General features: G+C 37.7%; 1 protein-coding gene across 4 annotated transcripts in view; it reads right to left on the bottom strand.

Annotated features, from left to right (window-relative positions):
• LOC131691306 (proton-associated sugar transporter A-like) overlaps nt 1–24,554 on the bottom strand; it is a 112,033-nt gene that overhangs the window by 22,705 nt on the left and 64,774 nt on the right. For 3 of the 4 annotated variants that reach the window (XM_058977594.1, XM_058977591.1, XM_058977592.1), the window contains exon 1: nt 11,278–11,913. The exons of the other annotated variant lie outside the window; for it this stretch is intronic. The gene's annotated coding sequence lies outside the window, so the exon portion shown is untranslated. Of the gene's footprint in view, nt 1–11,277; nt 11,914–24,554 lie in introns of those variants that run through there. 4 annotated transcript variants of the gene reach the window in all.

Raw genomic sequence — 24,554 nt, 5'->3', positions numbered from 1 at the left:
AGGACTAAGCTAGCGTCTAGCTTAGTTCTTTCACTAAGTTAGTGTTGGATTCTGATGAGACGAAGTCGAAGCGTAAATTTCTTAACTAGTTTATCTCAACGATATTGTAATAGAGACAATTTCACCAAATTTTAATAAAAAAAATGATTTCCGTTCTTAAGGTTTAAAAATATCAGATACAAACGAACTACACTTATTCATAATGCATTTTCGAGCGAACGAAAGGTTCAAATGAAACTGCCGTCTTTAGGTGCTTGTGACGGCGTTACTGAGCAATATTGTCTCTTTGTGGATAATAACGGAACTACACAACGATATAGATAATGTAATTGCTTACTAATGACTTACTTATCATTGTGTAAAGGTTTCTTAACAACTCAATCGAGCGTGTGAAAATTAAAGATTTGGAAAATATTGTCCAGCAGATTCCTGTTTTCTTTATCACCAATACTTTCACATATAGTCCGTTAGGATTAGTAACATGGATTTGATTTTCATCACTTTTTAGTCAGTCAACGTGGTCGTCAACGTGATATGTTGGTAGATTTCAGAGCCCACTAATAAATCTATAACAAATTCCTTGCGCGAATTTTGGGTCTAGACTTCACCACAATGTCGCGATATGATTACAATCATAAATGTAAGTCTTGAATACATTCCAATGCATTGGAATGTTCCAAAAAAAATTTATTATTGTTGTTTATTTTTAATTGATCACGATAGTACCGATCTAATTAACTGATCTCTGATGGTAGTAGCCTTGTGCTCTAGTCAGGGATCATCCATAAATGACGTGGCATTATATGGGGGAGGGGGGAGTTTTGTATTTTGTGATGATGTGTGACGACAGGGGGGTAGGGGGTCATGTCATGCTACGTAGCTTTTTTAAAGGGGAATAGAATAGAATTTTTAAAAAAATTTACGGGGACAAGGGGGAGAGAGTTACCGTCAAGCTACGTAATGGGGGTATTTAGAGGTTTGTGACGAAATGCTACGAGGGGGAGGGGGTGTTAAAAATCACTCAAAAAATGTTACGTCATTTACGGATCATCCCTCATATCTTTGAAAGATTCCGATAGCTTTACGCGTCAATTTGACATTGTGGCATCATTTTTAATATCAAGAGGTCCAAAGATGAATCGAACAGCGATACATGAGCAGAGGTTGCATGGCATAAAATTTATAAATATAGGAAAATTTAAATTTGTTTTCAAACAAATGTCATTTTTCAATATTTTTAAATCATTGATTCTATCCGACAATAAGTTAGTGTCGGTTTCTGATGAGGCGAAGCCGAAACGCAACACAGTATGAAATAAGGATTTGTGCCCTCCTGTACAAAGACTGGTTTTTACCAACAAATTTTCACCCTAGTGAGAAATTTGGGTTTTTACCAAATTTTCCTCCTTAGGGTGAAATATAGCATTGATTCTATGTTTAATTCAATAAATATCACCGCAAACACGTAACGATTTCAGCATTTATTTCCATTTTTAGGTTCCCAAAAATACAGTTGACATTTCAATACGAGTTATAGACGACGATGGCTTAACCGACTGACATCAAGGGTAACTAAACTAATTTGGACTCATACATCTTTTTGACTCTTTTAAAATCATTTTTATCCTTTACTACCAAGTAGAAAATTGTAAAATAATTACCGTGTCAACCAGAAAAATTGAAATATTTTGAAGAACACCCGGGCCAGATAGCCTTGTACAAAGCCGAACAACCGTCAGAAATTCGTACGAGTCCTGTTAGGAATTATATTTTTGGATTATGCTTTGTTATCCGCGGGACCATTGGACAAACAGGAATTACACGAAGAACCGTCCGTAAATCTTTAAAATCGTGACCATCCATCTTTGATTCAGATGAAACTGTATCTGTTTCACCGGCATGGAAGACTGAATATTTTCCACAGTCAATAAGATTATTTCTCGCGTGTTTTTTGAAAAGGGCCAATAAGCATACTGTCAAAATTTACTTTGAGAGGAAATTCTGGACAAACCATTAAGCGCCGATCATAAATCACAACAGCAGACGAAAGAGAAAACTTTTCTCTTTCATAAAATGTTAACATCCATTCTCGGCGAGCTACGGTTTGTTCGGAATTTCCTCTCAAAGTGAATTTTGACAGCATGCCTATTGGCCGTTTACAAAAAACACGCGTGATTTTGACTAAAAGCAATTTTTCAAAAGATCGTAGACGTTTCTGCGTGCATTATTTTCAAAAAGTTGTTGTTAGAAAACTGTCTTTTAAGCAGCAAAACTATGTGAGAATGAGTTACAAGGAATGAATGCTTCTGTACGAAAATAACATACAGTGAAAAAAATGTTGTGCCATTTTTCACAAAAACAAAAATCTATTTTAAAAATTTAAATTGCAAATAAACCCAATTTTCTTTACTTTTTTATATTTTGTCAACAAAAACCAAAAGAGAAAATAAACATTTAGTACGTGGTTGCATGATTTAGAACTTATCGGTAAAAAAGTTTTTCTAACGATAACTTTATACATGTTTTTAAAATTCATACTAATTACATACGAAACTGTAATTTTATCAGAGAATATGGTTATAAGTATCATTTCAAATTAAAATGCATTTAACAAAAATCTTCCAGAAAGCGACAGTTTTCGAGGCATTTGGAATTTTTCTCCAACAAAAAGAATTAAATCGTGTAATTATGCCCTTTTTAAAGTTTTTCGCGTTACCCGATCATAAAATGTCAACAACGTAAGGTTTATCGTTTCAAAGGCGTAAAAGAAATGTTTTCAGTGTGTATTGACATATTTTTATAATTCATACTATTTGCAGTGAAATATGCAATTTTCTTTTTGAATATGCCATTTCACATCAAAAAGCTCATAACATAGTTTTTCTAAAATGTAGTGGTTCTCGAAACATTTTAAATTTTGTTTTAACAACACAATTATTTTGTTTTATTACTACATCATTACCACCAACAACAATAGATTTTTCAAAAGGCCCATACAATTTTCTGCAACTTTCCCTTTGACATCAAGGCGATATTGTAAACCATTTGAAAGCTACATCAAAATAACCAAAATACAATTCAAGTATATAACAGTGACCCCTAGGGGCCGTGAAGTCGTTGTTGGGGGTGCGCAAAGAAAAATATATTTTTGGAGTTTGGATTAAAATTGCAAGTCTTGTTTCCTAACAAACTGAAAATAACATATTGATAGCATACAAAATCAAGGTTGGGGTCCGCAGCAACCCAGGGTGTGTCGGGTCCGTGGTACGAAAAAGGTTGAGAACCGCTGCTATATAATAATCGTCCTAATAAGCTTCGGAAGGTGGTAAATAGTTCGAATAAACCAAATTTTATTACTGGCTGCGGGCTACGGCCTACGGGCTTTTACGACGGAGTACAGAGTATATGTACCAGCCATCCAGCTCGAAATAGATGGAGTCGTTTACGATTCGAGTTTAAATTGCACAGATCACTTAGTTAGTGAAGATTCCATACAGCATCAGTCGCAGCTGAACGGGAAGAGGACCTACGTCAACTCAAACTCTTATCGGGTGACTTTCACCGGGTCTGCCCAACCTAACTCTCTTCTCTTAGGTAACCTGTTGGCGTTTGGTACCGCTGGTCATGGACTGCATCAACTGCAAACAATTAGGACACACAGCCTCTCATAGTAGTAATAAGGTTCGTGGTGGGAAGTTCGGGGGGAATCAAGTGGATTACTCCTGTGGAAGAGATTTTGAAAAGTGTCTTTACTGTGGAGGAATTCCGCATGATCTTCCGACATGTCTCGCGTACAAACAGCGTGAAGAGAACATGTAGTGTTCCATTAAGGGACACTCTAGGCGATCTTTCGCAGAAATGCTAAAGATATCTAAGCCACTGACCACTGATAATGTCCTCATCAACTTGTCTATTGACGAATGCGACTATGATGAACCCTAGGAGTACATATCTTCTGCTGTACCTAGAAGCAATAGAAAAAGGGGCACATGTCCTCTCCCAGGCTTCGTTGTAAAGGCCAGAAGGTGTCTCTTCATGGTGTTAAACCGAAGCAAGTAGCTTCTGGTCTCAGAAACCTGAGTTCCCAGCGCATCCTGGGACATCAACAACCCAAGTGTTCCCATAACTAAGCTAGAGAAAGAAAACAAGCTCTGGGAATTAAAAAGTGCTATTCTTTCAATTGAATCGACCTTTCCTCGACACCAGGCATTGCAGTTGTCGCTTGCAAAACTAGCTCAAATATCAAAGATCTTTGTATTCTCGACAAACATGTCAAATGGTCCTAAGTGCAAATGAGAGCCTCTCTTTGTTTACTTTCTCGTCCGATTATTACGGCGTCAGCATAAAACTTTTCAATATTGTTTCAGGATATATTGAAAAACGCTGATTTCGATTACAGTCGTGACTCGCTGGTTGGGCCACAGCCTTGTCCAACTAACGAATTTGATTCGCTAGTTGGACCGACTGACAAATGTCACAAACTCTCCAAAGGAGATGTTGGCAGTGTAAATGCATCTGTTCATATCTCTAAATATTGTCAGATTGATTGTCAAAGTAAATTTGACACGAGATTTTGACGTTCGGACGCTTTTTAGTTGGACAATGGTCCTACTAGCGGAGGTCCAACTAAAAAGCGGTCCAGTTAAAAAGTGTCCACCCAGTGAATCACGACTGCAGCATATTATGCTAAGAGTTAATGAACAAACGTATAAACGGACGAGTTATTAGCGAAAGAGACAGTAAACAAAGAGAAACTGTTAATTTCACTTAGGACCATTTGACATGTTTGGCTAGTATTGCTTCCATCTACATCCCCCTTAGAGCTTCAGCTGGCCACCGACGGCTTTGTGATATTGTGGAATTGCTCCTCGCACCGGAGCGGCGATTTAAACTTCTACAGTAGGGCATAGGGCTGCCTTCATGAAGATAATCTAACTACCTCACTCCACGAGCTTTGCGACAATTTCAAGATGACCATTTTGAGCACGGCTGAAACCATCCGAATCCCGACTCCCCCAGCGCTACCGAGTGTCTTAGACTTGTCCCTCTGTTCGATGTCGCTGCAGTTAGATTGCATATGGAAGGTAATCCTACCACGGTGGCGACCATCCGCCAATCGTAATTACTATTGCTAATAGTTCCGGGCCACCGAATATAATCAATGCTTCGTATGACCTTCCACGAAATATTGATTGGAAGAGCATGGTGTCAGCACACAAGAGCTTCCTCCAAAGGAAGCGTACAGGTTCATGACCGGTTTGATTGTCGACACTGCGATTCAAGCTCAGACTAAACGCGTTCCAGACGCGAAATTCCGCGGACAATTTACCAATCCATGGTGGAACAAAGAGTGCTTAGACATATTCGCGAAGAAGACCATTGCGTATAAGACCTTGCGGGAGAACGGGACACACTCTAGCTATCGACAGTACGCGATGTTGGAAATGAAAATGAAGAGCTTGATGAAACGTAGTTACTGAAGCCGGTTCGTGGACGAACTAGCGAGAGAATCATCGACGAGCACACTTTCAGGCATAGAGCGGCGAAAACGAAATAGTACAAAAAAGAGCGAGGAATTTTCAAACCGTTGGATATTCGATTTCGCCAAGAAGGTTGGTCTGGATTCCGCTCCGGCACAGTGAATGACATTGACAAATGTCTTGTCAATTCCTGAACGCTAAGGCAGCATGCAGATGACGGGAGACCTGATCAAGCTGTACCAAACAACGATATTGTCGGTGCTGGAGTACGGGAATTTCTGTTTCCGCTCCGCTGCGAACATACATTTCATCAAACTATAGCGAATCCAATATTGTTGTTTGCGTATTGCTTTGGGTTGCATGCACTCGACACATACGATGAGTCCAGAAATGCTGGCGGGCGTCCTTCCGCTGAAAAATAGATTTCGGGACCTCTCATATCGATTGCTCATTCGATGCGATATCTTGAACCCGTTAGTAATCGCAAATTTCGCGAGGTTTGTCGAGCTGAATTCTCGAACCTGATTTATGTCCTTGTACTTCGATTACATGGCACAAAATATCAATCCTTCTTCATAGTATCCCAACCGTGTCAATCTCCTTCATGCTTCTGAGTCGACACATCCATGAAAGACGAGATTCGTGGAATCCTGGATCACATACGTCCGCAAGTGATTCCAAGCTCTTTCATAATAAATTTTGAGAAGTCGACGGCAACAAGATGTTTTACACCGACGGATCAAGTCACGACGGCTTCACTGGCTTCGGTATATTCAATCCAAACCTCACCGCCTCATTCAGACGCAATGATCCTGCTTCAGTTTACGTCGCAGAACTTGCTGCTATTCAGTGTACCCTTGGGATCATTGATACTTTGCCCACCGATCATTACTTTATTGTCTCGGATAGCCTCAGATCAATAGAGGCTCTCCGTTCAATGAAACCTAGAAAGCACATTCCATATTTTCTGGGGAAAATCTGGGAGCGCCTGCGTGCTTTGTCTGTAAGATCGTACAAGATTATCTTAGTTTGGGTTCCCTCGCATTGCTCCTTTTCAGGTAATGAAGAAGCGGACTCTTTAGCTAAGGCAGGCGCTTTACAAGGTGATATATATGAAAGGCCAATTAGCTTCAGCGAATTTTTCAGTATTACTCATCAGAGAACCCTCGAAGGTTGGCAAACTTCATGGAGCAATGGTGAACTGGGATGGTGGCTACATTCGATAATCCCTAAGGTATCAACGAAACCTTGGTTCAAGGGGATAGATGTGGGTCGGGATTTTATTCGCGTGATGTCTCGGCTCATGTCCAATCACTACACGCTGGATGCTCATCTCCGGCGTATTGGGCTCGTGGATAGCGGTATCTGCGTTTGTGGCAGCGGTTATCACGAGATCGATCATATTGTCTGGGCATGCGCCGAGTACTGTTCTGCCAGATCTCAACTATTCGATTCCCTTCGGGCCCGAGGAAGATCACCCAATGTCCCGGTTCGAGATGTACTAGCGAGCCGCGATCCCCTCTACATGTCCCATATATACACGTTCCCAAAAACCATCAATATCCAAATTTAACTACCCCTATCATCTCTTATCATTCCCAGAAGTGCCCTCTTCCGCCTATCGTACCCCAACGATGGTCTGATGTGACTCCAAGACGAGACAAAACATCTGTCGAATGACCCAACAACACGAGACCTACAGTACAACATCACACGCGGGACGCGGTGTGTTGCCGATCCGCATCTGAGCCGTACTACGAAATCGTCTGGAGGAACCCCTGCCGGCTCGAGGAAGACCGCCCGGCGTCCCAATACATGATGCATCCGTCCAAATCTGTAATCCTGGCCGTTGATTCAAGGTACCGGAAACTGAAAGTTTATATCCCCCCCCCTCTGTCAGCCTTGTCCACCTTCTCTCCCATGTCTCTGATACACAGATGTAGGACTTCACCCCCCCCCCCCCAACCCTTGAATAACTTCCCAAAATTTAGGTGCCCCCTATCTTCTAGTTTTAGTTGATCAATATTTAATCTCGTTAAGAAATGCCCAACAGTAATAGCCCTAATTAATCCTCCCCAATCTTAATAAAATTGAACCACTCCTAGTTAATAAGCTTGTAAAATGTTCCCCTTAGTTAATATTTAATTGCTCCAAGAATCTCCCTTCTAAAAATCATAAAGTGCATTGCTATACATAGAACACAGAAAATGACCCCCTAATCTTAAGAATATTATATTATCCTTTCTTGTATATGTATAAGTTAGCTGTAAAATTCCTTTAGTTTTAATATATAAAAGCAAAATTATATTAAATGTGTAATCTCCTAGTTTTAAGCAATTCAAAATGAAAAAACAAAGCAAAAATGGCACCTATAAGCTAACGCAAACGTGCCTTATCAAATAAACGAATTGAATAAAAAAAAATATTAAAAAATATAGTTTCGTTTCCATGGTTAAATATCGCACTTTACAATACTTTCCTATTATTTAACGTAGTGGGTAAGGTGGTTCTAATTTTTATATAAATCAGAAAATTAACTTTTTAATGGTTCAAGATAGAGTTTCGCTGTCTTCCGGAAAATTGAAGAAAATAAAATTTAAAAAAAGGCGAAGACCATGTCGTGTACTTTTCATTTTACAAGAAATTTACCAAAAAAAATTAGTGTGTTTTTTAAAAACGGTTTTCTATATATAACATTGGCAGTTTTGATTTTTCGTTAAGATTCCTTTGGAAATACTTTCAGATATATTGAAGGAGATCAATTTATCTCAAAATACCAAACCTCTAGCTTCTCTCGTTAGAAAGTTATATAAACTTTTTACTGAAAATAAACTATTTTTTGAGTAAATATTGCAAGATCAAAAATATCGTATTTGCCATTTTTTGGTGATCTATACTACAAAGCATTCTATTTCACAGGACAGCAACGGTATTTAATGTTAAGTGTTCTAATCGAAGATAATTTTATTTGAAAAAGTTATATTTTTTATATAAAAGTTCTCATAACTTTGAAACGAAAAAAGTTTAGTAGTTGGTATTTTCAAGCAAATTATGCGCCCTAAATAATCTTCAAGTTATCTAAAGGGTACTTTAGTGTAAAATGAAAACTACAAAAATTATATAAATAAAACCGTTATTTAAGGAACACTCTAAAGCTTACCTACATTTGGATTTCTCGTGTAATGGAAAGTATAAAAGCTAGAGCTTACGTGTCTTCAGCAAATTTGTCTAAAATGTGTTGCTCTACAACTTCATCGAAGACAGTCGAGCTCTATCTCGAACCGTTAAAAAGTCCAATATTAAATATTGCTAAAATTAGAACCACCCTGGTTTCTGTTTAAACAAAAAGAAGGGCTTTGCAAAGTACAACGACTTTGCCAATCATATTGTAAGGCTGCCATCTAATTTTAGCAAAAAGTTAAAATTCCTGCTAAACTCACATTCTGGACCACTGTGCAGTACGAACAGAAAAGTCTGTCCTGTGAATGTTTGATTCACTTTCTAATCCATCTAGTTTTTTCTTAAAACTGTTTTCTAGCTTTTTTTTGTAGAAAGTAGGCCAATTGAATTAGTGATTATAGGGTTTCATTTTTTTCGAACCCGAGCTCGACCCGAGCCTAGAATTGTTAAATTTGAAAAACCCAAACCCGATCCGAGCCCAAACATTTTGAAATTGAAAAAATCGAACCCGACCCCAGCCCGAAATTATTACAACTAAAAAACAAAAACCCGACCCGAGCCCGAATATTTTAAAATTGAAAATCCCGACCCCGACCAACGAAAACCATTGCTGGAAGAGTAGTTTTATGCTTACATGTATTAAATTAAGCTTTGGCAATTAGCAATTCGTATTCGACAGTCTGCACGACGTCACCCACGTTACTGGTTGGTACAGTCAAACTTGGTGTCGAAGGGCGTCAATGGAGATTCTCTGTCGCGCTCTTGATGACACATCATTAGAGTTAGGACGATCGTCTATGATTAGGTATATAATTTATTTGGTGCTTCGGATCCCTAGCAAATTCTCAGGGCTTCAGACACCATACAACCCCTTGAAAAGACCATGAATATGGTCCGTGTCAAATTTCACAACCATCAAAACACCCTCAAATAGTCTCAATAACCCATAAATACACCAAAATATGATTTTTATACGGAATTCATTGGACCATGGTGATGGTGTTTTCATGGGTTTACTCCATTTACAACACCATAAAAACACTCTGCAGTGGACCATGAGCATGGCAGTATTATGGGCTTTTCGTTCGCTCGGGATAGTACGGTATGCGCCTCAGTAGAGATGCTTCGACATCTCCAATGGAGTTCTCGGAACGACTCCGCACTGCTACGAATCCGCTAATGGCTTGAACAGAACGGATCATATTTTTACGATCAATTTCTGATGATCGTGGAAATTCAAATATTTTCATTAAGGAATTCGGATCATGCAACGGCCCAACCCGGGGACGATCTGACAAAAAATGCTTGTTTCGTGTATTGATTTGATAGTGGCGCTAGTATACCATCACCATATGAGTGCCATCGTTGTTTTTGAAGAAATTTTATACATGTATGAAAAAATACAATATTTGAGCATCAGAAAATATGACAAATTCTAGCGATTCTAAGAAGGTAAAATGTTTATATGTGTCATCCATTCGTATCACAAAGTAAAGTTAAGCACTACAAAAAGAGAGTGGATGTTTTGTATAGACGTAAACAGCGTCAAGAAATGGTTGGGTGTGATTTGTTCAAAACCCGAGCCCAAAAATTCCAAATTTGAAAAACCCGAACCAAAAAGTTTTTTTTTTTTATTTCGATTATAGAGGTTTTAACCTTAAGGTCATTCGCCTCTTCGGGTTAGAAAAATCTCTTATGAAAAATTTCTAACCCTATGTGCGGGGTCGGGACTCGAACCCAGGTGCGCTGCGTACAAGGCAATCGATTTACCAATACGCTACGCCCACCCCCGAACCAAAAAGTTTGAAATTTAAAAAATCCGGACCGAACCCGAACACAAGAGTTTCCAATTTGAAACGCAACGACCCGAACGCAAGAAGTTATATAACCCGAATCCGACCAGATACCCGTCGGGTTCAGGTCCGGTCCGGGTGTCGGTTTCAATTCCTTCGAACGCAAACCTGGCTGACAACTACCCATTATTCCGCACTTCTGCCAGTAGTTTTAGCTGGCACCCATTGCTGTTTAGGGGATTGTATCTGTTACTAATTGCAATCGGCTGGTATATGGAGTTCTATAGATCATCTTATTGAATTCAAAATTATTGGCTAAAAATGTAATGTTATTGTACTTATATCTATTTTCGTAACTGAATTAAGGGAATCTTGTTGTTGGCAGCCAAGCAGAAAAACATGCTAATCGTTCCAGAGACTAGTCTCCGGATTAGTACTATATGCCCTGATACAGTCCATATTCAAATTTGTTAAACATTGAAAACAACGCACAGCTACGCTAAATTCTATACGCAAACACATTGCCAATTTATGATTTCGATATTTGCCGATTTCGGTTTGTTTTTTTGAAGTATCCACTTATCTTAAGAGGATGCCGAACATTAATTTAGCGGTGCGCATAACGATTTTAAACTTTAAGTGTGTATCAAAAATCTGGATAGCTGGGTGATCCAACGTTATGTGTTTCATATTCGTGGTGAAACCCTTTGTCACAGAAACATGTTACTTTACTGATCGCGAATTAAATACGATTCAAGCAGAGAGGGTGTTCATCTGAAACGATCCACTCAGCAAATTCATTCCAAACCACTCACAATACTCACCTTATGCTAAGAACAGTGCGCGCGCCCAACACTCAAATTTGGCTCTTTATGCACTCGATGCGACGCTCCAGAATATTGTAATCGAATCGCTGACAGCAGTTGCTTCCTCTATTATTACTGCTGCTTCTACTATTGCAAAACTTGATGCGGCGCTTCTTGTACGAATGGATCAGATACAACGGGAGACCCGACACTTTACTCATAACTTTCACACCTCGCTGGACACTACAACCCAGGGCGAATGAATGGATTGGCGTGCTGTTTCAGCACGGCTTCAGAGTTCTGCGACAATTGTGGTTTTTCGGAAAAGTCCACAGCACCCACTAAACGATGCAGATTTAAACTACAACCTCAAAGCGGCGTCGTCAAGAGACACTCATGGTTACCCGCAACAAAAAAAAGTGACAAAAGTCTCACTTGATCGTTCCTGAACACCTTACTAAATTCTGCAGCTAAGCTAATTTCCGACCGGAACAAAATATACGCCCCGCTAAATCACACTCAAATACACGACAGATAGAAAATGGTCAAATTAGAACGATTCAACGCGAGAGGAAAACTTTCAACCAACTTGGTTGTTGGTGCAACCACACTTATCACCCACCAACGAGCATGGACCGACTGAGAACCCAGTGGATCCCATCTGCCTTATTTATAGATGAAATGGACCAAAACATGAAACGTGATTCCGAGCGGCAGGTTTAAATCTTGTCATACGTCTTCTTATCAGTATTGGTCAACATCATCATCATCATCATCATCAGCATTCTCCAACCGCGAGCATCCTACTTTGGTTGTGTCTCCTCAGTCCCATGCAGCAGCCGCCTGCCCAACTGGGAAGATAACGCCTTTCGCCGTTTGAGTGACAGTGCGTGTGTAGGTAAGTATGTAGTGTACGTAGGAACATGTGTGAAACTGTGAACGAAGGAAAGGCGTCAACTAACAAGAGAAACAGATGATTTTCAACCGGCTTTCTGTTGTCTGTACACACAGCGTCTGAATTGACCGAGGTTCTGTCTTCTGTCGGACGGACGGAACAGCGCAGTTCTATGTATAGAAGGAGTAATCATGCTGTCGGATATTTTTCTTTTTGAAATTGTTTTGTTGTTGCTAACTAATGGAGGAGAGGTTGTTGCTCAGTAACCTACATGTAGTATACAAAACGATTAGTATATACTCGTTTCATCGGGAAATTTCAAGTTGTTTGATTTTCGACTGTTTAGGTAGGGGGGAAAGCGGGTGAAGGCAGACACAGGAGGAAAAACGGACGCCACTTAATTCACAAACTTTATGTTTGAGGTGTACCTCATGCCACCCAGTTTCTGTCTGCGCACCGACGACCTTGGTTTGGCTGCGCCGCCAATTGGTCGGCGTTAAATCAGACCGGGCTAAGTGACGTTGTCTTGATTTCGGGAAAAACGAGTTTAAAGTTCGAATTGCAGCATCCTTTTCATTATAATTCGATTTTTTTGCCATAGGTGATTACAATTCTGACAAAAGTCTTATGTAGCTGTAGAAATTTTTTATCCAGTGCCATCATTATTTCACTTTTTGAGATTCTGCGACTTAGTCCGGTCTGACTTAAAACCGACCAATTATACTAGAACGCGTCTGTATCCTTTGTTTGATCTAAATGCGCACTGAGGGCACTTAATAAAGTGAAACGCTTTAAGGAGGACTTAAAGCACAACACCCTTTGTGATGCTTCTCAGTCTTTACAAATATTATTGAGTGAATAAGAACTAATTGATGTATACAATACACATTTAAGCAAACATACCTAAAATAGAGTTATTTTGACTCAATTTTTGAATACCGTTTGACAAGTGTAAACAATTCTGGTACCCTTACCATGTTGTCAATTTTTACATTTCCGATTTGTCTGCCTGTTTCGCCAGGTTATGAGAATTCGTTTCCAAAAGGCCCATAAAAACGTGTTCTTTTTTAGTTGGCGACATGTGTGCCAGCTAAATAACCTCAAAATATGTTATTTAGTCACTGCATTTTTCCGCAAAAAGCTTGCTATGAAACACCCACGCAAAACATACTCGAATTCGCCGGTTGTTATTGTTTTCGTTTTAAAAAAATCTCCCGCTTCCTAAAAAATATATATTTGAGAAAACTAGTTAGAGGTGGGTAACGGCAGACACATTACCGCCAGGGTGACGCACTGACTCAACGACATACGTAATGCCTATCGTTGCAATACAACAACCAGTGGGAACTGGATAATTAGCCGTAAATACGCACTTCTTATCTTATTAAAAGTTTTTCAAATCTTTCGTCTGTAAACGAATAAACATTAGCCCTTTGAAATCAAAAGATTAGTTTTTCCATTTGTTCTCTCAAAACGAGAATCCATGTAAAATACAATTAAACGTACTTCTAATAAAATGGAAAAATTAATTGCATGCATACACCGTTTAATATAAAAAATAAACGTACTATCGCGGTAACTTTCGCCTATTAATTCACAGTTGCAAATACAGTGTGAATCATTTGTTTCATTCAACACCAGAATAGTTATAAATTTTGTATCTGTTTCATTTGAATTTCAAATAGGTTTTTTGCCTATAGTGTCACTACAAGACACTAACTTTGTGATTTCTGGAAAATCACGAGTTAAAAATAAGCTAGTGACCTAATCTGAAGGTTTTTCCGTTTTTTTTGTCGTTAAAAAACGAAATTGCACACCACGCTCTCAGGGGCGCACACTTTGCAAGGTGTAAATAAGTCGGAGTTGGTCGACTTGGTTTATAAATAAATTCCTTGGCTCTAAAAGTTCGACTACTTTGGCATCAAGCGTCGTACACTTTGAGCTGTTGGTTCGTTAGGTATATTGTATGATTTATTTTCACATGGAAATGAAATTGTGCAATGGAACCACGACAAAACGTCGAAAGACGGACTGTCGAACAGGGCATGATGCCGATTTCTTTGCGAAGGATGGCTTGAAACAAGATTGGATCACAAGGAACTTCTCAGCTAAATATTATTTAAAAATGAGAATTAAGCATTATAAATATTGTATTTGGAGAAATATCTTGTAATTTTCGGGAACAATAAAATAATGAATAATATTAAAATTGTTCCTAGATATGGACTTTTGGGTAAATGGAGTTTCAAACGTTAAGACTTTTCACCATTTCGCCATTTTGTTCTTTTGACGTTTCGCCTTTCGTAGATTGCGTCGTATACCCATGGCTGTTCTTGAATCGGGTCAATAGACAGAATGGTCAGATGAATCCTGTTGGAACTAACATTCTTTGTGTCAGTATTGGTACCAACCAGTTTTCCCGGCGGCAACTGCAACAACAGACATACACATACCGTAAACCGGGGACTTTGATGATCGGGTGACTTTGATCACTCGACACTTTTTTCGTAGATCGCTTATTTAACGAGAATAGTCTAACGAATCATTTTAATTTGAAATGATTTTTACTCTAAACTTATAAAATACTGATTCGTTATACTTTTTAAGTATATTGTTCGGTTTTTTGGGTATAAAAACTACAAAAAACCGCAATTTGACTATACCTGATTTTTAAGAAGCTTCGTAAAGTGTCTATTTTTTATAAAACGAATAAATCTCAGATTTGAGCAAGAGCAAATTACAAGCGAGTTTTTATTTTCCTTTAGATTGGGATGTGCCAAATTTAGTTTTAAAAGTTCGTTTATTTTCAATACATTTTTTGTGAAACTAGTTGGCAATTAATTCAAATTATTTTAAGCTAAAATTCGCAACATGAAACTGTTTGTACATTGATAACGCACTGAAATAAAACAATTTTAGCAGTTTTAAAGGTTTTCAGAATCTTTCACACACAAATTATTCGACATAAATTATTCGAGTTTTGGTTACTCGAATTTTACAGTACATTGAAATACTTTGTATAATATCAATTAACATCTATTTAACAATAAATATCTTTCCAGAATTAGTTCAAACAAACATTTGAATGAAAAACATTGACATCAATAACTTAATGTGGGTGAACATGCAGGTTATCAAAGTCACCCCGGAATACGAATACGGACTGCAACTTGGAATCATTTTTGGTAAAATAGCTGTAAGCGAACAATTTTAGGTAAAACCATCCAATCTTGTTCTCCATACATATGTACATGGTTTAAAAATATTAAACTTGAAAAAAAAAAATGTGTTGCGTCTCAAAATATGTAACGATTACTTCGAAAAGTGATCAATGTCACCCCGGTTTACGGTAGTTGGGGTATGCGTCCACACTTAATTTAAATTACTGGGAATAGTAAAATTTTGCTGGGGTTTTGAACAACAAACCGTTCGGTAATCAATTCAGTAAAACAATTTTGTACCGAACTCTCCGCAATCCGTTCTATCCAAACGTTGAAAAACACTGGTCAGTCAGCAGTTTCCTCTAAAATAGGCGACTTGACAGATGATTTGCTCTACCTGTTTTGTAAGTTTTTGACGAGGTTCGGTAACGTTGGTACAGTTTTGCCGAGCAATCAGTCAGTATTTTACTAGATAATGTTTATTTACCGAAAAAAAGCTGCTGATAAATTCTGTGAAAAATATTGCGGGTTTCAGTAAATTATTCGAAAAATTACTGAAAATCGCTAAAAAATGAAAACTATACCGCAAATTTTTAAACAATTTACTGACAGCTCCTTAAAAATATCACTTTACTGAGCAAGTCGACAAAAGAAACTACTGAACAAGTTTTGGCTGGGTTCGTGTGTCAGCCGCTTCTGTATTCTGTATTACATTACACTGCGGGAAGATATTCGTAATTCTGCTACGTATAGGTTCCGTACAAACCACATTCGTAAAATATATGAATTTCACGCACATATTTAATGATGAATCTTTCGTAATTCAATACAAAAAATTATTTTTATTACGAGTTTTTCATAAATACCACGAAACGAGCTTCGTAGGCTTATTACGAATCGGATTCATTAGTCAAACGAATTGTTGGATAAGATATTGTAACCCGTCAGGGTAACAATTTAGCACTGGGTGGAAATATACCCTTTTCGTGCGTACTCTCTCCGTAGAGTGTATTGTTTACGAAAATTTATGCTCACCGCTGTTTCGATACCGTTCACTTTTTCTTGTAAATTTTTGTATAGTTTCGCGTTTGTGAACGGTTTTGTGCGTACAGATAGGTGTAGAAAATTTTGTTTTATGTTTGTGAATTAGTAGCATAGGGTTTAGCTAGGCTACCGCTCTCCTCTTGCGAAAATACGAGTGCGCTGGTTATGTTGCTCATGGGTGACAGCTATGCAATGAGGCGGATTGTGTTGGTGATAGTCGAGTGCGGAAGGCAGCCATCGAGTTTTTGATCAGGAGAAAGTGACGGACCACGGCTTCAAACAGACGTCGGGATAAGTGTTCTCTTTTTTTCGGGATAGTTCCCCGCCACTAGAAGAAAGAATTCAGCGCGCGTGCGACGGCGATATAAAACCGTCGAATAGTGCCGGCCCGTGGTTCGGGCACTAGTGAAGTGAGTGGTGTTGGTTCGCCGAAGTGGGACAGCTAACCGTAAAGGAGCATTCTCGCGTCCCCGGCTAAAATCCAAGGAACCGTACACCGACCGTTCTCGCTATAGAGGATAAGTCGAACGAGCCAAGCTCTCCTCTATAGCTAATAGCCAAGGAGAACGAAGCAGGACGGACAAAAGTTCCCCCTGGGAAGTTTACTGCGGTAACTTCCGGGATCGTTTACGGCGAGTAGACGATCCGGCGATTCGTCGCCAACGTCGCTAGGGAGGTTCCAACAAAGGAGCCAAGCTTACCTCCCTAGCTAAACGCCAAGGACCGCTGCCGGAGCAACCAGCTGGGATACCAGTAGACAGACCAGGCCGTTGTTGTCCCGGCCGTACGGAGAAACTCGCCTGCCAGTCCGCCAGCAGTTACAAACGAAGCAGCGTAGTATGCAGTGAAGGGGATCGGTGGAATAAAAATTGGTAAATTTAATTTGTTTGTTTACTTTTTTTCTTGTGAAACGAAAATCCGAAATTCTGTAGGAGCACCTAGGCCGCCCTGAAAAGAAGGGTTCGCCGGGCAAACAAGAACCCGAGTAGTGGGCAAACCCCTACTTACAATATATAGGAAGCTTTAAAATATTGACGAACGCCTTTCGTAAAACGAACGTTTTCTTTCCGAAGCATCCCCAAAACATTTAGCTACAAAAATTCATATCGCTGAATAAATTTAGTCGTAAACCTGCTGCGAACAGTTTCCGTCGAATCAGCTTTCGTAAAATGTACGAATCGTTCATAGTTTTTGCCTTTCTCATATAGAAAGATAATCACTCAGAAAATCGTTACCCTAATTTTTTTTGACCTTTAGGTTTTCTCTACATTAACAGGCATAGCTAGAGGTATGCAGCGAGGGGTTCCCCCCTCCCCCACATTACACACTCTTCCCTGAATCCCTCTCCCCGCAAATCACCCCCATCATGCCCAAATGTAGCCACGTCCCCTCAAAGCCCCCCAACAGATCGCCCTCAAACTACCACCTTATGCACCCTCTTTAGACCTGCCACTCTCTCATTCCAATCACCCTGCAGGCATACCAATATAGGTTGGGAGGTTCGGTTGTAGGTTATTCATCCTCTTCACAAACTTCCCCTCCCGCATGGAAAAATAAGTTGGATGAAAGACAATGGTGAGTTAATGCTAATTAACTCTCTGCTGCCCAAACCCCGCCTTTTGGAGGGTTACGGTAAAAACGCTATAGAATATTCTAAACACTATTATATGTTACCACCACTATAAAAACCTCTTCACTACATTCCCATTAATCATACAAATACATTGTTTGCATCTTGAAATCACTATGTTGAATACATTCAATGATGAAAATTGAAAGTTTGAGAAAAGCGAGAAAAAAAATTATTTTGTGTGTAGTAGTGTAATTAAGTTAAAAAATGTTTATGCTTTTTTAAATTTCTGGAGCAAATAAAAAAATATGTTTAAGTTGCTAGCTTGTGGTACTCCTCTGTAGCTGTAAAATTATGTTGTGAACGTTGCGGAAATAAAAGATATTAGCAATAAAATCTTGACTCGTAAAAACCCATGGTTGGACATTTTTGAGGGTTGAAAGAAAAATCCGTAGCTTTCATGAGCTGGCAATATATTTTGCGGCGTTCTCATTACAAAAACAAGCTACAATAGCATTTCTAAGCAAAACAAAAATTTGGGCAGCAGACGCTAATTAAATAAATTAAATGTTTAAACCAGGGGCGGATCCAGAATAAAATTTCCTTGTGGGTCTGAAATTTCGATTTCGAAATGAACACATTACGTAATACGCAATAATCTCATTTAATAAAAACTAGTGAGAAATTTGGTTTGAAATGATTTCGAGTTTGAAATTACTTTAAAATTGAAAATAAGTTAAAATTTCTTAACAAGTTGAAAATTTTCAGCGGGGTCCGGACCCACAGGATCCTACTCTTTGATACGCCGCTGGTTTCAAGCGCTGTATTCGACACATAGCATCTCAAGATCGTGGCTGTCGATCAATTGTATGTATGTGAAAATAGTACTGAATATGTAATATACATTTCTACCATTGTATTGAACAATGCCGTGGACTCGTAGTTTGGACACATGACAAAGGCACAATTGCACCACTAGGTGGATTAAAACAGGTTTTTAATTAAATCAATTGCGCGTGAATTCAACTTTTGTAACATATACGAATAATGCTCGTGAATCCTACAGCTTTTTATGTTTATTTTAGAAAACTATTCGTACATTTTACGAAGTTGATTCGTTATCAACTCAAGATTTCACGAGCCAGTCGTCATAAAAATAAAAAAACTTCAAAGTAGCTTCGTAAATATGAAGATAATTTTTTGTTATTGTTTCGTAAAAAAATTGTAAATGCTACGAATATTGTTACTCCACCCACATAATTAATCGACCTTTTTACTTTGAATTTTTCGTAAATGTTGCGTACAAAAATAAATGGATCCGGCGAATTCGAATTTTGATGTCTTGTCCATCACTAACCGTAAACATTTTACATTTCTTATAAAAGAAATGTATAGAATTCGCTCAAACTTTCAAGATTTTTTCCGAGCCCCGGAGGGCCGAGTCTTATATACCAATCGACTCAGCTCGACGATTTGGGACAATGTCTGTGTGTGTGTGTGTGTCTGTGTGTGTGTGTGTGTGTGTGTGTGTGTGTGTGTGTATGTAACGGACAAATTCTCATTCGGGTTTCTCAGCAATGGCTGAACCGATCTTATCCAAACCAATTTTAAATGAAAGAACTAAAAAACAGTATGAACGCTATTAATTTGTTTTTGATTCTGATGTTTAGTTTCCAAGATATGAATGTTTGAATGCGTAAAAATGGCGCTTTTCGCAGTTTTTTTGAATTATCTGCCGAAATTGACAATATAGATTAACAATTTATATGTTTTTAGACAGGTTTAACGAATATCTTTCGAACAAGCTATAGATTGTTGAAATCGGACTATTATCAAAAGAGATATTTAACATTAAATGCGGACGAAAGATTTTTATCATTTCCCATTGCCAGAAATATGACCAAAAACATGTAATCTATTATTAACGCCAAAACGGCTTATTTTAGGTCAATAGTATCTTCGGAGAATTTAATGGAGGGAATATGACCTTTCTTTTGGTATTGTGCTTTTGCTGATTAATCCCCCTATGAGTGAGATATTTTCACAAATTTTCTTGGAAGTGATTACATCGAAATCATGCCTTCAGCAAATTTGTAACTCTTACTTTTGCGAATAACTTTACTGAAGACTTCAAATATCTATTTTGAATACTTTAAAAGTTACGGCTTGTTGTTTGTGGATTACTCTTTGTCGCCTATTTATTGTTCAATATAGTAATAATCCATTGAAATAAGCCAAACATTATTTCGATAAATCGAATTTTGCATTTCATTTTTCTATCTACAACCGCTAGAAATAATCACCGAACACTTCCAAGTTGTCTGGAAGGAACTTGATAACTTATCAGTACAAAAATGTTCATTTGTGCGAACCTTCTGACTGCATTTTTTCTAACTTATAACCATCGGATCGATTTGAAACATATCGGAAAATGAAAAGCGAAATAAATAACTCCAAGCAACGGCGTAGCCAAGAGAAGGTTTTGGGGTTTAACACCATACAACCACCCCCCCCCCCCACCAGACCCAAAAAAATATTGGATTGAAGTTGAAAATTTATTGATGCAGACTGATTTAATCTAATATTACAATAACAATTATTTGATCCGTACATTGATAACCTGTTGTTGTAAACATCATGAGGACTTTTGATAAATTGTCGGAATGGGGTCCTGATATGTAAGTGATCTATTGGTCTTGATTTCACAGTTGTCTAATTGCATCAATATCAAATTTTTGCCTGGAAACATTCCAATAGAAAATTCCAGAGTTCTGTAATCAATCATAATCCTCAGATTTATTTTCAAATTGAGCTCGTTTTTGTAGAAATGTACTGTAATAAGGGTCTTTAGTTAATAGGAAGCGAAGTTCAAATTGATTTAATGTCTATGAAACATAGAACTGCTCACCAAAAAAAATGCATAACTTTCAACATTTGCTAAAAATGTTTTTGCTTTTCTCATTCACTCTAAAATTCGTCAATCTAATCCCGACCCGGAGGGCCGAGTGTCATATGCCAATCGACTGAGTTCGTCGAGATCGGAAAATGTCTGTGTGTGTATGTATGTGTGTGTATGTGTATATGTGGAAAAAAATGTAACCTTTATTAATCAGAGATGGCTGGATCGATTTGCACAAATGAAATGAAAAATTTCAAAATCAAATTTGTATTTTTGATGCCAAATGACTTTAAAATGCATGAAACATTGAGATGTTTGACAAAAATTGACTTTTTTGGACTTTGGTACATTTTTGCCTTTCTAATATAGAAAGCTTATACAATCACTCTAAAAATCGTCAATCATACCGGCCCGGAGGGAGTATGCAGTGAGGGGTTGCTACTTTAAAATTAAAACTAGTTTAAAATTTCATAACAAGTTGAAAATGTTCGGCAGGGCCTGGACCTTCCCGACCTTCTCCATGATCCGCCGCTGGTTTCAAGCGATGTTTCAGTATCACATAGTATCTCAAGATCGTGGCTGTCGATCCGTTGTATGTATGTGCAAATCGTACTGAACATGTAATATTCATTTCCACCATTGTATTGAACATAACCAGCCATGGAATCGTAGTCTGGACAAATGAGAAAATAGTGTTACCAAATGGGCTGAAAGCAAAATAAGGACATCTTGAATTTTGACCGAGACTTACAAATTTTACTCATCTTTGACTAAAATGTGTTTGGTTGAGTGGTGTTAAGAAAAGATTTTCAATATTTTTTTTAGAACAGCGCTTTTTTGTTCTTCTGGGGTCCTAAGAAACTATGCAGAATATTAGGTCGTGGCATTCCGTGTTACATTTGAAATTTGTATGGATATTAGTACAAGAAATCCTATTTTTTTGCATTTTCATTTCCGAAAATCAAAGTTTTTCCTTAAGTATAGAACTTATTGATTAAAGTTCATGAAGTAGCAAAGAAATTTGCCGACTGCGCTAGAAAGTGATAGCTGTTTAAAATTCGATGGTTTGAAATAGAGGACAAATCGTTTTTTTTTCTGTCAGCTCAACAAGATGAGAAACATCAAAAGTATTAGTTTGTAACTTTTCTTCAAGCAATAAAATTAATCAATGTTTTTGAATCATTAATCTGAACATAACAAGTCAAAAGACTATAAGAAAGTGAAGAACAACTAAAATGGCGAGTAAAATGTTTCATTCGCTTGAGTGAATTTAATCTAATTGATTTCAAATATAACATGGATTAAGATTAAAACTAAGGACATTTGAAGTAAAAATAAGGACACTTTCCCAAATCATCGAAATTAAGGACATGCCCTTTAAAATAAGGACGGTTGGTAACCCTAGAGAAAAGCACAATTGCACCCACCTAAAACAGGTTTTTTTTGGAATGCGTCGAGTTGAGACGAAAACGTAATATGATTAATAACGAGGATAACACTTTCCGAATGTAGAGAGAAATTTATGAAAAATGACGATTTCCATTCGACTCTAGCAGGTTCTGATCGATTTTGATGAGCATTTGATTTTTGTTGTATGACCAATTATATGTATAGGTCAAATGTTTAAAAACAGTAATTTAAGGTTAAGATAGCCGCATTTTGAAACCGCCAATTTCGGGGGTATAGTATCTTCAATGAGTTTTACAAACGTTAAACAGCGCATCATTTGATAAAATAATTTTGACGGTATATCGTCCAAGAAGTATTTATGGTGAATTTTCTCAGGTTAATATTCATGATTATAATAAAGTCTCAACAAATTCGCTAAAGACAACACGAACTCTGTTAATATTTTCTGAAAAATTAATTCTGCATAATTTTAAAACTTCAAAAAGTACGGTTTCGGAATTATGCCGTTTGGACAGTATGATCGATTTTCACCAAACCGAATTTCTGGCAAGCAAGTAGAAACATAGTCATTCTACACTCGTTCACAAGAAACTTCTTCGAATGCTGAATATCTATTATAATACATTGAAACCCCAATTTTATCAGCCAAATATGAACATATGTTTGATGGGCTCTAGCAGACGAACAAGACTGAATTGGAGTAAATCCTTTCTTGCGCATGTTTTCCTTATCATGAAGATGGAAATATGTAAAAATAAAAAGTTCATCATAATCAGAAATAGTTATCAGACTACATCAAGGGACGGGAAGAATATTTTAACAGCTTCAGTTTATTATAAAGAAAAAAAATTGCCCGATTTAGTCAATGTCCCCATTTTGTCAGCCTAAAATACACCATGAGATAAATAAAAATGGGTCTTTATTGTATGTATTATTCTTTATTGTATGTATTATTTCACATTAATAGGTACATTTCATTTTTGGGGATTTTTTTATTGCATCGAACTACAACAATTTTTAGGTAGCTTTCAAGGGGTTATTTTATAGACTTCTTCCAAAATTTGGCGAACTTATTCCAGTTCGTATACCAATTAATTGGTATACTTAAGGGTTTATATGTTGCAGATGGAGAAAATACTGAAACTTTCAGCTTTTTTCCTACACAATATTACGTAAGCTTATTAAACAATTTTTCCTAATAAGTTTGTGAAAATTAAAAACTATTTGAAATTTTTAAATAGTTTAATTTTTTATTTAACCGTGATTTTTTAATAAAGAGTGACCATCGCTTCACAATGTAGTCTATTTTTCATGGCTTGCGGTGAGCACGATCTCTCGAATTGCTGAACTGAAAATTATGGAATAGAAATTAATTTTTAGTATTCTTTACAGATTAAACTCGCCGCGCAGATAGCTCTGAATTAGACCCGCTGGTGCCCTAAGACGATTTCGCTAGGTTTTCAGAGCACTGTGCACCCAGTGCATTAACGCAAGTGACGGAAGGTTATCGAAAAGTTTCGTGAAAATGAAAATTCCAGTAATGATGATGATTTTCCCAAACGGTTCGTTTTCGAGAGGTTTTTATTTGTTCTTTGGCATTAGGATTAGCGATAATAATTCAAATCAAGGATACTACTGGGAAGTCACCTTTAGAAAAAGTCGAAGTCGAAGTAAAATTTGGAACTATGCACGCATGCACTTCAGAGATAGCGTGATATCAGGATCTGCGATTCCATTTCAACGCTTTTTTGTGAAAAGGGCGATACTTACAAATTTTTTTTTACGCGGGGGATACGAGCCGCGTAAATGAAAACCGCGTAAATTTCAAAATCCGCGTAAATGAAAACCGCGTAAATTTCAAAATCCGCGTAAACGAAAACCGCATCAATTTCAAAATCCGCGTAAATGAAAACCGCGTAAATTTCAAAATCCGCGTAAATGAAGACCACTTAAATTTAAGAATCCGCGATAAAGGGAAGCTCATTGATGGATACCGCGTAAATTCCAAAATCCGCGTAAATGAAAACCGCGTAAATTTCAAAAACCGCGTAAATGAAAACCGCGTAAATTTCAAAAACCGCGTAAATGAAAACCGCGTAAATTTCAAAACCCGTGTAAATGAAAACTGCGTAAATTTCAAAATCCGCGTAAAAAAAACCGCGTAAAAAATACCGCGCAAAAAAAACCGCGCAAAAAAAAACTTGAGTTTATAAACATAAGGTTTTTTTCATACATGCGTATGAGGGCTTTGAAACGCAACAAATTAACCTAAAAATTTGGATTCTACGATTTTGCTTTCTTAAACTACAACAAAAA

The sequence above is a fragment of the Topomyia yanbarensis genome, chromosome 3, assembly GCF_030247195.1.
Source record: "Topomyia yanbarensis strain Yona2022 chromosome 3, ASM3024719v1, whole genome shotgun sequence".
NCBI classification, from domain to species: domain Eukaryota; kingdom Metazoa; phylum Arthropoda; class Insecta; order Diptera; family Culicidae; genus Topomyia; species Topomyia yanbarensis.
The sequence above is the reverse complement of the archived record's forward strand: the minus strand, read 5'-3'. Positions and strand labels throughout refer to the sequence as shown.